This window comes from Manacus candei, unplaced genomic scaffold (assembly GCF_025592945.1).
Source record: "Manacus candei isolate 608988 ecotype Guabito, Panama unplaced genomic scaffold, ASM2559294v1 h1tg000014l, whole genome shotgun sequence".
Classification (NCBI taxonomy): Eukaryota; Metazoa; Chordata; class Aves; order Passeriformes; family Pipridae; genus Manacus; species Manacus candei.
Genome location: NW_026138062.1, coordinates 4,367,206 through 4,382,649, shown reverse-complemented (window position 1 = coordinate 4,382,649; position 15,444 = coordinate 4,367,206). Strand labels below are relative to the sequence as shown.

At 36.5% G+C, this 15,444-nt stretch overlaps 1 protein-coding gene across 6 annotated transcripts in view; it reads right to left on the bottom strand.

The window, feature by feature from the left end:
• ABCC4 (ATP binding cassette subfamily C member 4) overlaps positions 1-15,444 on the bottom strand; it is a 147,020-nt gene that overhangs the window by 76,548 nt on the left and 55,028 nt on the right. The gene's annotated exons all lie outside the window — the stretch shown is intronic.

Below are 15,444 nucleotides of genomic sequence, written 5' to 3'. Positions count from 1 at the left end.
TATGGCACAGGAAAAAGGCAAATGAGTGCGTGCCTGAAGGCTAAAGCAATCAGCATGGGAGGTACTACAGCTGGAATCAAATCCTTCTTTTTGAGGGGGGGCTAATTTAGGGCACGCAGTGGATCCTTTCCAGTAGAGTAAGATGTAGAGTGTAAGGAGGGATGACTTCACCTCCTCTTCTGTTTTGAGATTGGCACAGAATTCCAGCTGTAAATCTCACCTGAGAAACAATCAAAAATCCTTTGTCTCAGAAAAGCTGAAGGCAACCACATCCCAAGTGTTTTATTCTGGCAAAAAGTGTTGTCCAAAAGAATATAGAGATAGTCTGACAATGCATTTCTTTGTGCCATCAGCTTCTGGGGGGAAAAAATATCACTATAAACCTAAACTGTAATTAACAACACTGAAAAAAAAACCCCAAATATGACCTCTTCTCTACTGTATATTCTATTCATTACATTAAAAGAATCACGTTTTAATAATTAAATTATTAAATGCTAAGCATTTTGAAAAGTTATATTGCACTGCCTATGACTCTACTGTACTCCTCTACTGGGCAACTATTAGAAGGTTTCATCTCAGAAACAAAAAATTAAAAACACACTAGGAATAAGCAGCTGCAAATGACGAGTAAGTAGCTGCTGACCATACTAAAACATTAGTAGTGCATAAATCAAAACCAAAGAACCTTTAATGTTCATTTATAAATATACCTTAAATTCATCCCTCTAGACCTTCTGAATGCTAGAGGTTAAATTATTTTTAAAACATATACTTGCATATGTCACTTAAAATTAAAGAAAAAAGTAATTGTATAATTTTCTAATTTTTCATGGTTTTTAAATAATAAGAAAGAAACTTAGAATGATAAATAAGTTAACAGCAACATTTCTTCACTTCTCTTTAAACAGAGAAAAAAATTCACACATCAAGGAGGAAAAAAATTACTTCATTGAACAGTCATTCAAGTAGAAGTGAATAAAATTCACAAACTCTTTTGTCTTTGTTAAGTTCAAAGACAGACTTCACTGTGAAGCTCTGATTTACACTATGAACTCCTCAATAAATAAACAGACTAAAATAGAAGAGTGCCATTCGCAGCCAGGGACTCCTGAGAACATTGCCATTTGTTATTTGCATGACAGAAACATCCAAAAGAGGATTAATACATATGAAGTGGGAGGCAGAGCCTCACTAGGATGCATACTGGACCATCACGTAGCCCTGCCCTGAAGAGTCTGTTGTGTCAGTTAAGAGAAACCAACACAGTTGACTATAAAAGGAACAACAAGCAAAGAGAAGATGCAACATTAAGCTGGAACAGAAAGTTGCAGGACAAGATGTGTGCCTTTTTGCCTTTTTTTTTTTTTTAAGTACAAAAACACAAAGGGGTCATGGAATTAATGAGTTTCTCCACCCATATGCTTAACTACTGTCAGTGTATATACTGCGGTTACAATGATACTGATGTATCTTGAGGCATGATTTTAAGATGAAGAAGAGCCAGCTCGTGGATGAACTTTACTGCACAGAAAGCAGGAAGTTACAAAGATGTAAGCATGAAAGATAAGGAAGCAAAATGATGAGAGAAGGAGTTAAAAGTACTGGAATGTGCCAAAAGTTCCAGTTACCAGAAATAGTAAAAGCTTTGCATGAGAAGGGGGTTAATGCTCAAACCAAGTCACATTTCTCTCTACAGCTCCTATTAGACTCCCTCGCAGTACATTGGGGCCATAAAATCCAGAAAAAGTCTTCTCTCCACCTGGCCCTGGGGAGTAGCTGCAAGTCAGAACTGTCAAGAGACTAGCTGGTAGTAACAGTCACAGAAGTTGCCGAACTTGGGATGTTGGGATACTGAGAGAGCTTTGTGTACATACTGACTTAAATTTTTGCCCTGTGCAGACTGGCTGCTTGCACATGTCCTCTCCTTCAGCCTCAGCTTCATTCGCTGCATATCCACGCCCTGTTTCCTCTCCTCCCTCTTCCTTCAACATTGCTTCTTCCATTCCCCTTCACCATGCAATGGCACAAGCTCTAGGTGCAAATAAGTACACTAGAAAAAGAGGGGAGAACAACATCCCACGCATAACTAAGACATGAAGCCCAACACAGCAAAGCAGAGGCTAGGAAGTGTGAAAGAGTTGGGGACAAAGAAAGTGAGAATAGAAGGTGAACAGAAGGGGATTGCAACACTTAAACCAGGAGAGTGTCTGAACTGATGTTTTAGAAATGCAATGTGACAAAAAGAGCAAGATAGGGTAACTACAACAGCACCAAATGAGCTGTAAAGGCAACAGAAAAACATGAGAAATATTTACAGCAAGTGAGCAATCAGGTTCTGAAATAGTTCCCTAACTAAAACTGTGGAAGCCAAGAAGCCACTGTCACCTGAAGGAAGATGGCAGGACATACTGCATATAAACATAAGCACTGGACACATACAGACTATTCACAAGGTTATACTCTGACAGACGAGGAAAGACTTACTACCTATTTAAAGAGATGCCTTTAGAAAAGTATTCAGAGGATTTTAGTTACTTCTTGCTTTAAACTGCTCTTACAGGAGCATATTTCACTCTGCTAGCTACAGAACTGCAGGGGCAACAACTAGGTTGTGTCTCATTAGTCTTTAGAGTATAACTCTGATTAGTTTGTTTAATTTCACTTACATGGGGTCTTAAGATTTCACAAGACCAATTAAGATTTCAGGCAAAGGAATTATCTGTAAAAGTTTTCTTTCTTCCTTCAAAATAAGCATGTCTGTCATTGAGTCCTAACAGTTCATTTATTTATGCATTCATTTGTTTTCCTGACACTCATTTTCACCACAATTTGGTTTTGTTCATTTTTTAAACCAACAGCTTCTCTGCTGAAACTACATGAGACACATTAGGATGAAAGATGTTGCAGGACTGCAATGACCTGGACACCTGAGGAGCCATGTAAGGACTATGACAAAAATACCTATCATTCAAGTATCTATATTCAATATATAAACCACTATTAAATCTTCTCAGGGACCTAAAGCACAAGTTACATTTTGTAATATACAAGTTTTGCAAATAATCACTGAACACAGTCTGACCCGAGACATTTTAGGAAAGGTTGTTTTAAAACAACTGCTTTGCCATTATTCTGCACGGAAGAAGACACTACCCAAATTTGTGATAAGGTAGGATTAAAATGGAAAAATACACATATAATAATGAAAGCAAATGACAGAAAAAGATCTTGTGTTTTTGCTTCCCTCTTCACAAAACAGCATGAGCTCAGAACTTGATTCTGGATCAATTTGCAGATACATCACTAAAATATATGAAACAAAAGTATACCTCCAAGTAAAAAAAAAATGAGAGGCAAAACTGTGTCAAGAAACCAACCACTATAAATATTATAGAGTATTAATTAGTAACAACATAGCATTGTAGTTATTTAATTACAATATCTGGAGAACAAATGTTGGTTCTGACAGTTTTAAAAATGTAGCGTAACTTTTGAACGCATATGAAAAGCATCCAATAAACTTTTCATCACAGCTGAATGGTATTTACAATGCCTCTTAACTTTCTGAATGTCTATGTTGTCCTTCCCTAACTCTGAAGAAGTTCTTATATAGCAATTCACATTCCAAATATGAACATTCAATTCCTAAATCTCTTAGCGGTCAACTATACAGTGGTCATGCTTTCAGGAAGAGGTCATGAAAAAGTTTAAGTGTTGGATCACAATAAAACCTTTTAGGGCCTTCCGCACAATTGAGATTGTGTGTGTTTGTTTCTTTTGGTTTTCTGAAGGAAGGTGACTGAAATGCCTCTTAAGAACAAGGTTTTGTAACCTTTCATAATCCAGTGTTTTTCTGGAAAACTATCACATCACAGTTGGTATACAAAATGCTGCTCTTATGAAACAAAAGTCTCTAGTATAGCATATGGTCTATTCTACCTTCCAAAAGGTACCTTACTTCAACAGGGTACCACACTCATACCTGCAGATGTCTGTCCACAATGGACCACTTACCACAATTACAACCTAAATTAAGTCAAGACATCATGAATTACCTGAACTAGAAATCCAAATAAGTACCGAAAAACAATCTGAGGTATGTTGTAAAACTCTCTCTCAAGTGTTAGAACTTGCATGGGTCATATTCTTTCCTTCTTGGTGCATTCTGACACCCAAAGGACCCTTATGTTCAGATCCTAGAAGAACTGAAAGGTTCTGACATCAGAGAATTTAAACTAGTTGTGAATCCCCTTGAGGAGGTATGACTCATCTTCAAGGTTTAAATTAGATTATCAACCAAGTGAAGCAGCACAGTAAATCTACAATAAAAGATAAATGCCTACAGGAAAATAATTTTTGCCCCTAGTGGCAGATGCTTGAACTTTAAAGGATCTGAGACTAAGCTCTTTGTCTAAGCCTTCCTGACAGAAAACAACTGAAATAATGTCTTCAGTTGGTCCAACTTTGCTCCATATGCCAGATAGAAACAGTATCTAAACCCTGCAAATGAAAGTATATTGTCACTTCTAAACCAATTGAGGATCAAACAATTTACAGAAACCAAGACTTATTTTGCTGACAATTAAGCTCTATCACCAAGACTTGAGATTCAATGAAATTTGACAATTGTGAAGAAAAAGGCTTTTGTCTGAGTAAGTCTGAAGCATTTGGAAGAATCAACAGAAAATCAGAAGACCGAATTAGATCGAAGAGTCTTTAAGGATAAAATTCACTAATTAAAATAACTGCCTTCCTTGCTCTGTTTCCTCTCTGAGTTGCTTTGGTATTATAGCAGAAAGGCATACAGCAAGAGGAAAATTTGGTCTAAGGACCAAATGTTACACCCACCACACTTCCTCTTACACCAGCAGCATACTCTGTCTATCCTGCTGGTCAAGCTCCATTATGAAGAGCCACCATCCCCTTAAAAATGAGATGAAAGACAAGCACAAATCCCTGCTTTACAACAAATCTTGAGAGGCGTGAAAGGTCTAAAGCCTTTATCTTCCATACTGAAAGTCAAGTAATTCAGATGCAACCCAACATTTACAATGTGCTGCAGGTCACTAGCTGGAATTGTATTTTTGCATCTCCTCCTCATAGAGTAAAAGAATGAATGTATTCTTCTGTTTTCCAAGACCCGCAGAATCACAGAAACATAGAATGGTTTGGGTTGAAAGGACCTTAAAGACCATCAAGTTCCAAACCCCCTGCCATGAGCAGGGACATCTTCCACTAGACCAGGTTGCTCAGTGCCCCATCCAACCTGGCCTTAAACATTTCCAGGGGTGGGGTAACCACAGCCTCTCTGAGCAACCTGTTCCAGTGCCTCACTACCCTCAAAGCAAAGGGGTTTTTTCCTAATATCTAATCTAAACCTACTGTCTTTCAGTTGTACTAACTTGTTCTTCTTCTGCCTATTTAATTGAAGATTTCTATTCAAAATACCTTCACGACTATTTAAAAACTAATAACAAGCACTCAATAAGCATTTGACCACCTTGCATCTCATGAAAAGTACAAACAACAGAAGCAGAGTATGAAGGTATTAACAAATTAAGCAGTGCTCACAGCACTACATTTTAAGCTGGTAACAGATCATTTCACAAACTTGGCATTTTGCATGTCACTAAACGTTCGTGTCTCTATTAATAGTATGTTACAATATTGCTTTATTGCGTGGCTAAGTTGGGACAACAATTAATTAAATCCTATTTTTCCACAGGAATGTTTCTATTCTCAAGCAAATAAACACTTCTGCAAAGCGTCAGATTGGACATTTGCACTCTTGAACACTCAGCAGGTGCACAAAATCATCTGTATAAGCCCTCATAATCTTTGAGAAACACTTATTTCTGAACAATCACTTCTAGACACTGTCCTTAAGCCTTCGGTAGTAGCTGAACCACACTGGTTATTAAATTGAGGTGCAGCAGAGTTTATTTTTTCTTATCTGAATTAAAAAAAAAAGCGTCGGGATTGTTTTTTCCATTTTTTCTCTTGGGGATTCTTGAGGGTTTAAATGTAAGCAGCGTCTAGAGAATGGCTTTGAATTCAATATTAAACCTACTTGTAGCTTAATTATGAAAAAAGATCATTGTCACTACATATTTGGAATATTAAAACTTGTCAGCTTTATAAAAAGCTTAAGGCACTTTTTTCTCTCAAATTTGGCTTTATTTTGAAAGCACTACTTAGATAAGATTTCTGAATATCAGAATAAGTCTAGCATAACTAGTTTTCTGTTGAAAATACTGAAGGAAAAAATGTTCTCTATATATTGTTAATTTAATAGAAAAAAAGATGACACTTTAAAGCTAAAGCCATCTGTAGTTCACAGTTCTGGGGCTTTCAATTTGCAAAGGTTTCTGCAGGTATCTTTTGTCTTAAATGAGCATCAAATAATTGGTTTTTTCTCCAGTGGTAAGAGAAAATGAGAATGATTTTTAATCATTTAAATATTTTTAATATTTATCTATGTACACACACATACATATTAAAAATACATATATATATATACACACGTCCATATGCTTTGCTGGAGGTTAGTATAATGCTTCTTCCTTTTCTCCCTTGGTTCCCAGTCTCCTCTTAAAAGAACAAATCTCCTCTCTCCTGTCTAAATGCCTAGCCAAAAGTAAACAATTACTGTTAGCTTTCCAGAATATTTCTGGTATTTCCTGACTGAAAAATGGTAAAATGGTTTAAGGAAGAGTTGGTAGTAGTTACCTTTAAGTTGCCCAGTATTAAGGATATATTCCCCTATTTCCCTGAGAGGGAAGAGAAAGCAAACACCAGTGATAGACAGCAACAGTACTTCTGAAACTGTTCATTATCCTATGTTATGAGAAGATTGCTGTACATAAAACATTTAACATTCTAAACCAAATCTCTCTAACTGAAGACAGACACCACCTTTTCTCTAAAGATCAGCATAACAGATTCTAAACAAAAAATAAGTGCTCTGGAAGAAGAGATGAATGAGATACTGTAAAATTTACAGCTTTAGCTGTTCATATTGAAAAGGAGAGAGAGGGGTGAAGAAAAAAACTACTGAGAAAATGCTCCTGGCATCTAATCACCTACTGTCCCCCTCCTAGAAAGGATGGGGCAGGAACACTATTCCTATATGAGAAATTTATTATGACATCTTAGGAACACATGTAGGATTTTTGCCTAAAATTTAGACTCAAGTGTATTTATTTTGGGTTGTGAACATTCAAACTCATGAACATGAAATTATGCAGAGAAATAAATACACACAGGGACAAAGGAATATGTATTCCCAATGAAGGGAAGCTTACCACAAAGCAGAGAGGTTTTTCTTGCCTACACACGAATTAGAATATTCTGCATTGCATCATTTGCATATTAAACAGACAATAACTTCATTAAGAAAAAAAGAGGTTTACCACACACACACAGAAATCTCCTCACATCTGACAAAAAGAATACTGAGGAAAAGTTAGGTCATCTATCCTCTACCTATCATACCTTATAATTACCAGCAAGAATGTCCATGTTCCAAATCTTCACCTTCTCCAATTTCCAAGCACTCTCAGATTATTTTGCACTCTATGCCCCAACACTAACTCAGGCTAGTGAAGATCTATGCTTGAAAGAGGGCAGGACATTCACAGAAGACAGTGTAAAGGGGGTGGGAGAGATGGAAAAGCAGAGACAGAAAGCAGAGGATGAATTCAGGTACACAGTCGATGCATTCCCAGACACAAAAAGCAGAGGATGAATTCAGGTACACAGCAGATGAAAACTGGCAAGGACCGTGCCAGTGGACAGAAAAACCTCATGAACTTATGAGGAGTTTAAACTTCCTCTGAGTTTACTAATATCATAAATGTTGCACAAGTAGCACATGATAAAAGCTCAAGTTCAAGAAATATTAGTGACCTCTATAATCTTTTTTTTTTTTTTTAACTGGTAAATGAGGAAGGATGAGGGGATCCTACAACTAGAAGGCAAACAGGTCAGTAGTCATTTGTTAGTCTTCTCTAACACTGAAAAGTCCAACACAAAAGCAAAATCACCTCCTGAGCTAAAAAAGGTCTTCTACTCTGAACCAAACAGCTGAGAATTAAGACTTTTGACACCTTTCTGCCACATGGTAGACAGACAGCTTGCTTTGCATGCTGGTTCTATGAATACAATTTCCTACTCAACATTAGGTGAGTAACAGCTAAAGCAGCCCCAGCTTCTCCAGACTTTTTATAAATCTCACTCCACAGCCTCCTTTTGGGATCATAACAACTAACTATTCTACTCAAGCCGAAATCAAAAGCTATGGGCAACAAAACATGCAAATAAGAATCACCTAGAAAAATGTTCAACAAGAGCCCAAATTTAAATGAACATTAAAACAAACCTCCATTAACCTGCAGTTTCCAGTTTCAAGGTACCTACCTCAAGGCTGGTATTGTCACAAGCAGTCATTTAATGTCCATTACATACTGGCACTCTACTTACAGGACTACCGTCCAGAAACTAATAAAACAAACAAAAAAATGTTTTTCATATGCTAGATGCTATTTTAAAACACTTTGAAAAGCTCTGGTAAGACTGGTAGCTGTCAACAAGTACAGCTTGTCATAATGTTGCCTCCTCCAAATATAACATTATCTTCCATAAAATTACATCAAAAATCAACATCTGAAGGAGGTCCTGCATATGTATTAACCTGAATACATAACAAAAAGCCTCTGATAAAGTACTAATGATTTTGACAGAGAAAAAAATTAATATCTGGGGAAGGCAGGGTGGAAGCAAGCAACTAATGCTGTATTGTACTTTTGTAAATAACTTAAGTAATGAACTCTATCAAGTTTGTATTTTTTAAACTGAACAGCACAATGATGTCTAGTTTGATTCAATACCTCTGTATCCATTGTTATTTCTATTCTTTGTGTTTTATTCTGGATTGCCAAAGCCGGCAGACTGACATACAACATCCATTCTTTTCCACACTAAAATTTTAACTTTGGATGGAGAAGTGCCTTTTGTTCCAAACACTCTACAAGATCACCATGGGCACAATCTAATCTTCACTTGTTGCATAATCTGCAAGATGCTGGCAATCTGAAAAAAAATAACCAAACCCCAAGTAATTAATTCACCCAGATGCTGCAGTGCAGATTACCTAGGATCATCTGGGAGAAAGAATTCTGTGCAGTATAAAGCAGAACAGTGCTGATGAAATGAGTTTGCACTGTGATAGTATTTGTTTTATCTTAATTTCTGGCTACTCAGACAAAACAAAAAAAAACCAAACCACAAATATCCCACCAAAACAAGCTGGTTTCTCTGCAAACACCACAGCCGTCTAATTGTGTCTGTGTGTCCATAAGAGACAGCCATGAAAGGTTATGGCACAGCAAAAAGCCCAGGAGAGCCAAGAGCCTGATGTGCATGGCTTTCCCCTGAGACGGGGGAGCAACATGTTCGAGGCCTGTATTATATCAGAGAGGAAGAAGATCTAGCCTGCCTTCCCCACGTTCCACATACATGGTCTCACTACCTGGCTATTCATTACCCCTATTCTGCTCTTCTCCAAAATAATTTTTTTTTTTTAAATGCTCATGCCTTGTTCCAAGATGGAATCAAGGTGAGTTTTGGCTAAGTTTTTTCTAATTTCTCAAAAATATTCAATTCCCATCCAGAATAGGCATCCATGAAGAGCAAGGAAGAAGATTCTCTCTATCCATGTGGCACATCCAATCCCCACTACCAACAGCAGTCATAGCAGCAACCTGCAATTTTAAAGTGGATTATAAATAGCAAATAAAAAGTATATAATTAAAATAGTTATTATCAAAACAAAAAAATACTCCATTTTGGATTACCTCTAAAAGCTTATTGGTAGCTTTACCACCTTAGCTCGGCCCTCTTTTTAAGCCCCTTGCAGTCTTCCATCAATATTATAGCAGTCTCTCTCTCTGTTTTCAAGTGCCTCCAACCAACATTTCCTTCCTCCTTGCCACAATCTGATCAAAACAGCCTGCCATCTATGAAAGACTAAAACAAAATTTCCATTTTGTTTTCCCACTACACTTGCAGGAAAGGGATGTCTCTGAACGGCTTCTGTATGGTCTTCTAAAGCCAGTATTTTTAATTAGGCTTCACCACCTTGGTCAACATTCCGTGCCTCCTTTTCGCTCAGCTGAGGAGGGTGAGAGCAGCTCTCTCTGTAGTTGCTTTAGCGAATGAAAACACTAGACTTCACAGTATCTGGGCAGGTCAGCATATGGTCAGAAATGAGTTTCGCAGCAGGCCATTTTCCCCACCAGGGAATCTTAATGTGAAGAAGACAGAAAATCTCTATGCAGGGATGTGAAATCTTGTGCCAGGAAAGCAGGAGACTGCACTTGGAAGTGGCTGTCAGTACAAGTTTCACGTTATTTCCCTATCAAATAATGTCCCATCCCCTCCTACAAACAGCTTTTCCGTAAACCTTTTAATTTTATCTCCCTTATTAAGCATAAATAGGGTGAGCACTGACTCGGTGAACTGAAAATGTAATGGGCTTGTCTCATCAGTTTACGGCCAAGTTTCATTCAATTATTGTTGCAGAAAAGAATAAGATAGAGTTGAATTATGCTAATAGATAATAAATGTAAACATAACTCCAGAGTGCTATTTACTAACTTTAAAGACTACTCCTATAGCAATCAACTTTATAAGACTCCTGACAGAATCATAATGGTGATAAAACACATGGAAGCATAAGGCTATTTAAACTCCTAACAAAGCCATGATAATACTAACAGTAAATGAGCAACTCCCACAAAATATCATTTAATAATCACACCCTGATAAGATTCAAAGTACATATCACCATTGTTATATGAAAAAAACATTAAAGGGTTTTTCTTTAACACATGTAGCAACCTAACAGGTTTTAATTACCACACCTACTTCAGTGACGAGCTGTTCCACTCAAACACCCAAACATAATATTTACAACATTGTGTGATTGTTAAGGATCTTGATGATTGATGGAACCCATTGTGTTGCCATCTTAATAACAACAAATGCAAGTGATTACCAACACAGAAGAGAGAATCTGTGTTTTTATTTTACAACAAAAGGCTGTCCTACAGGGACTTCTTTTCAACATAAACTAACAAACCTGCGCATATGTGAACGTGCCTTAGCGCTTGGCACAGAGAGTCAAAAACAAAGCCTCTGCTGCTTTAAGGACAATGTATTTTTTTTGTATTAGCTTAAGAGAACATGAAAGCTGTCAAAAGAGCTGGTGTAGTTTTTCACAATCCTGTAGAATTCATCTTGACCACAAGGATATATCTGAAAACTGCATCAAAAGATAGCACAGATCTCGTTTCCAAAAAAAAAAAAAAAAAAAAAAAAAAAGCAATTGAGTCATTGAGTCAAATAGGAATACAATACATTTCCTGGCATTGCTACTGAATATTTATATCAGTGACGAATGAGACTACAAACGAAATATCTTAACATGAAGCTTTGCCTTGTTAACTGCATGATATGCCAAAACACCACCTACTGTAAATCACACAGTTTAAGACCAGTATTTCTTGTTTAAACATGCTACTTGTTCAGCAGAATCACTTGTGTGAACAAGCATACATTAATGTAGGCTAACTAGCGCAGTTTCACTATCCAACTGATAAAGTATAATTTAACAACCTCATTATCAGCATTGTAATTTTCAGATTGCTGAAATATCATATTCATTTCAAATATTATATGGTTGAAACACTTTAAACAACATTGCCCATTTGACACTTCTGTCAGATAAAATGCACTTGTGCATTGATGAACGTGCTTTTAATCCTATAAAGAAACTTTCTCTGTCAAATTATAGACATTTCAACACTTGATTTATGAACACCATAATTAAAGTCCTTGTGCCTTAAAGAAAAACAAACTCTTTGTTATAACAACAGCTTTCTTTCACGTTTTTATCTTTTTATATTTGGAGTTTGCTTTTATGTGTTGCTATTAGCTATCAGTTCAGAATGTAATTTCTGAATGCCAAAACCAAAAAAGAACATTTCTCTATAACCTGGTCAAATCTCAAAGTCTAGGTACGCACCCAAATGGATCAGTGTTTATTTAAAGCTTCCACAAAGCATTTGGGGGGGTGAAGGGGAGGGGGAAAATCTGTTAATATAACAGGTGGAGGACACCATCACACAATTCAATGTTTCTCGTTTCTAAGAAGGCCAGAAATGCTGTAAAGTCTGCCAAAATATTTCTTTTTCCTGTCAGAAGCAAGAGTTTGGAGTGATACAACTTAAAAAAAAAAAAAAAAAGAAAAAAAGCTGTATTTTCATATGGATTTGTGTAGTGATTCTGGTTCAATTTAAATTTTAGACAGATCTCTAGAAGGGGAAAGGATTCCTATTTTATCTGAACAAATTAATGCATATCATTCATTATTTCTCACAGCACCCATCAGCAAAATAACAGTAGGTTTCAGCTTCCTAAACTCAATGCAATTCAAAATTACACACAACCTCCACGAAAATTACCATTACTGAAAGTGATGCAGTTATGCATTAGCATCCCTTCTCTAATCTCTGTCCCTAAATCCCAGAAAAGAACAATTCATTTACAAGCTAAGTAAGTAATCTTGAATTAAATCCTGAAGCTTGACAGAACTAGGATCTCCTAAACTATCAATAAGAAACTAATTTCAAAAGAGGGAAGTCCCAAATTGAGTCATTGCTGCTGAAGTCCTGGCCCCTTTTACCTAGCTTTGTAACAAATTAGTTTTGAAATGTTCCAAACATCTTGAAAAAGAAATTAAAAGGAATAATGGCTGAAAAGGTCTCCCTGATTAATGGCTGAAGAAGGTCTCCCCGACGGGACTCATCCGACTCTACAGGGCTATCTGACTTTTGGTCACTAATTCCAAAAACCAAGGAAGTTCCTGAACTCAGCACTACACAAAGCTGAAAAGCTTATGGTGTAAAACATCAGAAGAAAATACTATACTTGCAAATAATAAAGACAACTGAATTGAACTACGTTACTATTGCTCAGCAGAGAGGTTGAAAATTCACTCCTCAAATATCATCTCTAAGAACGTAACAGATGAATTTTGTTATCCTTCTAACAAGCCATTGTAATGCTCGACTGGGATAAAACAGATCATGCTGCCCTCTTGTGCTAGACATGCACAGAAATCAACCCCTTTATTCCTGCAAGTGACATGTGAAGAGGAATATATAAAGCATTCACTATGAAACAGAAAACGTCCACATCTTCCTACCTTACTGATACTTTGACATGCATGCCACTCCCTTACTGGCATATGGACAGAAGAGCAAACAAGTTGCAAGAGAGTCAGATTCTACACTCAAAAAAAAATAAGTTCTGTCAGCAAATGCAGATGAGTCAGATGGGATAAAGCCCAAAACACTAACATTAATCTCAAACCACCCATCAAGCTTTTACTATAGCTTTAGTTGTTTTTCACTATAGCTGATGCTGTATAGATATCTGCTGATAAATTTGAATTTCAGTCAGAAATACCTGGTAATTTTTTCTGAATGCTGGGTAAGACAATTCACTTTAGTCACTTAGGATTATCAGCTCAATAGGGTTAGGTTAAATGTTTAAGAAAGAAAGAAATTGACAGTCATTTATTAATAAGGTTCTTCTGATGCAAAACATGCAGTAATGTTTAACTATTTTTAGATCTATGCCAAATTACAGAAACGTGAAATCTGTGTAAACACAAATATTTTGGGATGGGAAGGGAGAAAGGAGAGGGGTCCTAATATTCCTCTTCTCTCTCTGCTATGTAATCCAGGTTCCAAAAATACACTGAAATTTTTCTATCATCTGGGTAACTATTCCCTTTACAACCTTCCCCTCCCTATATACTGCTAATGCAATCTGTAAAGAGAGATCTTGGGCTCCTGCCTAAACTGCTTCAGAAAACATAATTTTTTTAGAAATAAATCATCTTATTTATTCACCAAGACTGATTGGATCTACACTGTTGGGAGCTGACAGACATGTCATGATTCACCACATATTTCCATTTCCTAATGTCAACTCCCTGATGCTGCTCATTACTATGTTTCCCCAATAAGAACTACCAAGAGCTTGAGATATCTATTTATTTAAGTTTCCTTCCTTGACTTTGGAACACAGATCACCGTGTGTTCAAAATAGTAGCCATAGCATTTTTTTAATTGATTATTTTTTGATAAATAAAACAGCAAAATCAGTTCAGCAATTGCTTTTGCTAAGGTCTTTGAGACCTCACATAAATGCTGAGAACATGCTGGATGCTTAAATGATAGATCTGACATTGCAATATTAGCTTTGCTAATACGGGATATGATAACTAATAGTTTGGTTTGACTGTTACAAACACAAACCTAGAAAAAGGAGCATTTAATTATTTCAATTTCTTTTTAGTATGTCTTTCATAGTCAGGCATATTAAAAAAGATGGGAAAAACCACAAAAAATACATCTCATCTCATTGCAAAAAATAGCATGTGAAGTTCTATAAGATAACTATGCAGTAAAAAACCCATATAAATCAGACAATAAAATACAGATGTTACAAACAGGATTTCAGAATTGCTACGTGCTGCAGTTCTGAACAAGGGCACTGTCTCACGTCATCTTTTCCCTTTTATTTTTTTCTTTTTCAAAAGATGTTTACATCAGAACCTTCACATGCAATCATGACCAAAAGAAAGATGAAGGGAAAGAAATATATGTATCCTGAAGTTAATCTTCTATTATAAAATATCTGCTGATTTATAGAAACACACATCTGTAAGTCACAACAGTGTGTGAAATACCAGCAATAGGCAGGTTTTATGAATGTCAGTTTTACAGTGCACTGCTAATTTGAGCTTCACAGTATGTTATAAAGCAAACTGGTATTACTCTACGTTGTTGCTGATGTTTACTCTGTAGTTTTTACTTTGTTATGATGAGCCAGGTTTATGGGCATTCCTACATGATGACTATTCCCTCAAAAATACAGTTACTGCATATGCTGTACACATACACAAGAGAGAGAGAAGAGGAAAATTCTTGCCTATCTGACAACAGCCCACATCAGCACTATGATTTCTTCTGATGTATGGGCTCTCAGTAGCTCTCCACTAACCTGTCACTTGAGCTTATGGTTTCCCTTCTAATCCTTTGCAGTGGCCTTGAATTTACATTGCCACAGACTCCCAGTGCTAGTAGGCCATGTAACACAGCCTTAAACTTCCGCAGTTGTAGGGTTTTTTTAAGATTAAACTGTACTTATTTCATTCATCATATCATTGTCATGAACCTTTTTCTCACGAGTATTTTTTTCCTGAAAATATTACTAATTTCTCTGAAATAATAAAGCCATTCCCATATATCCTTACAATCATTAAATGCCTCCTGGAGCTATGAGAACAAGCCTATGTCCTTTTTTTTC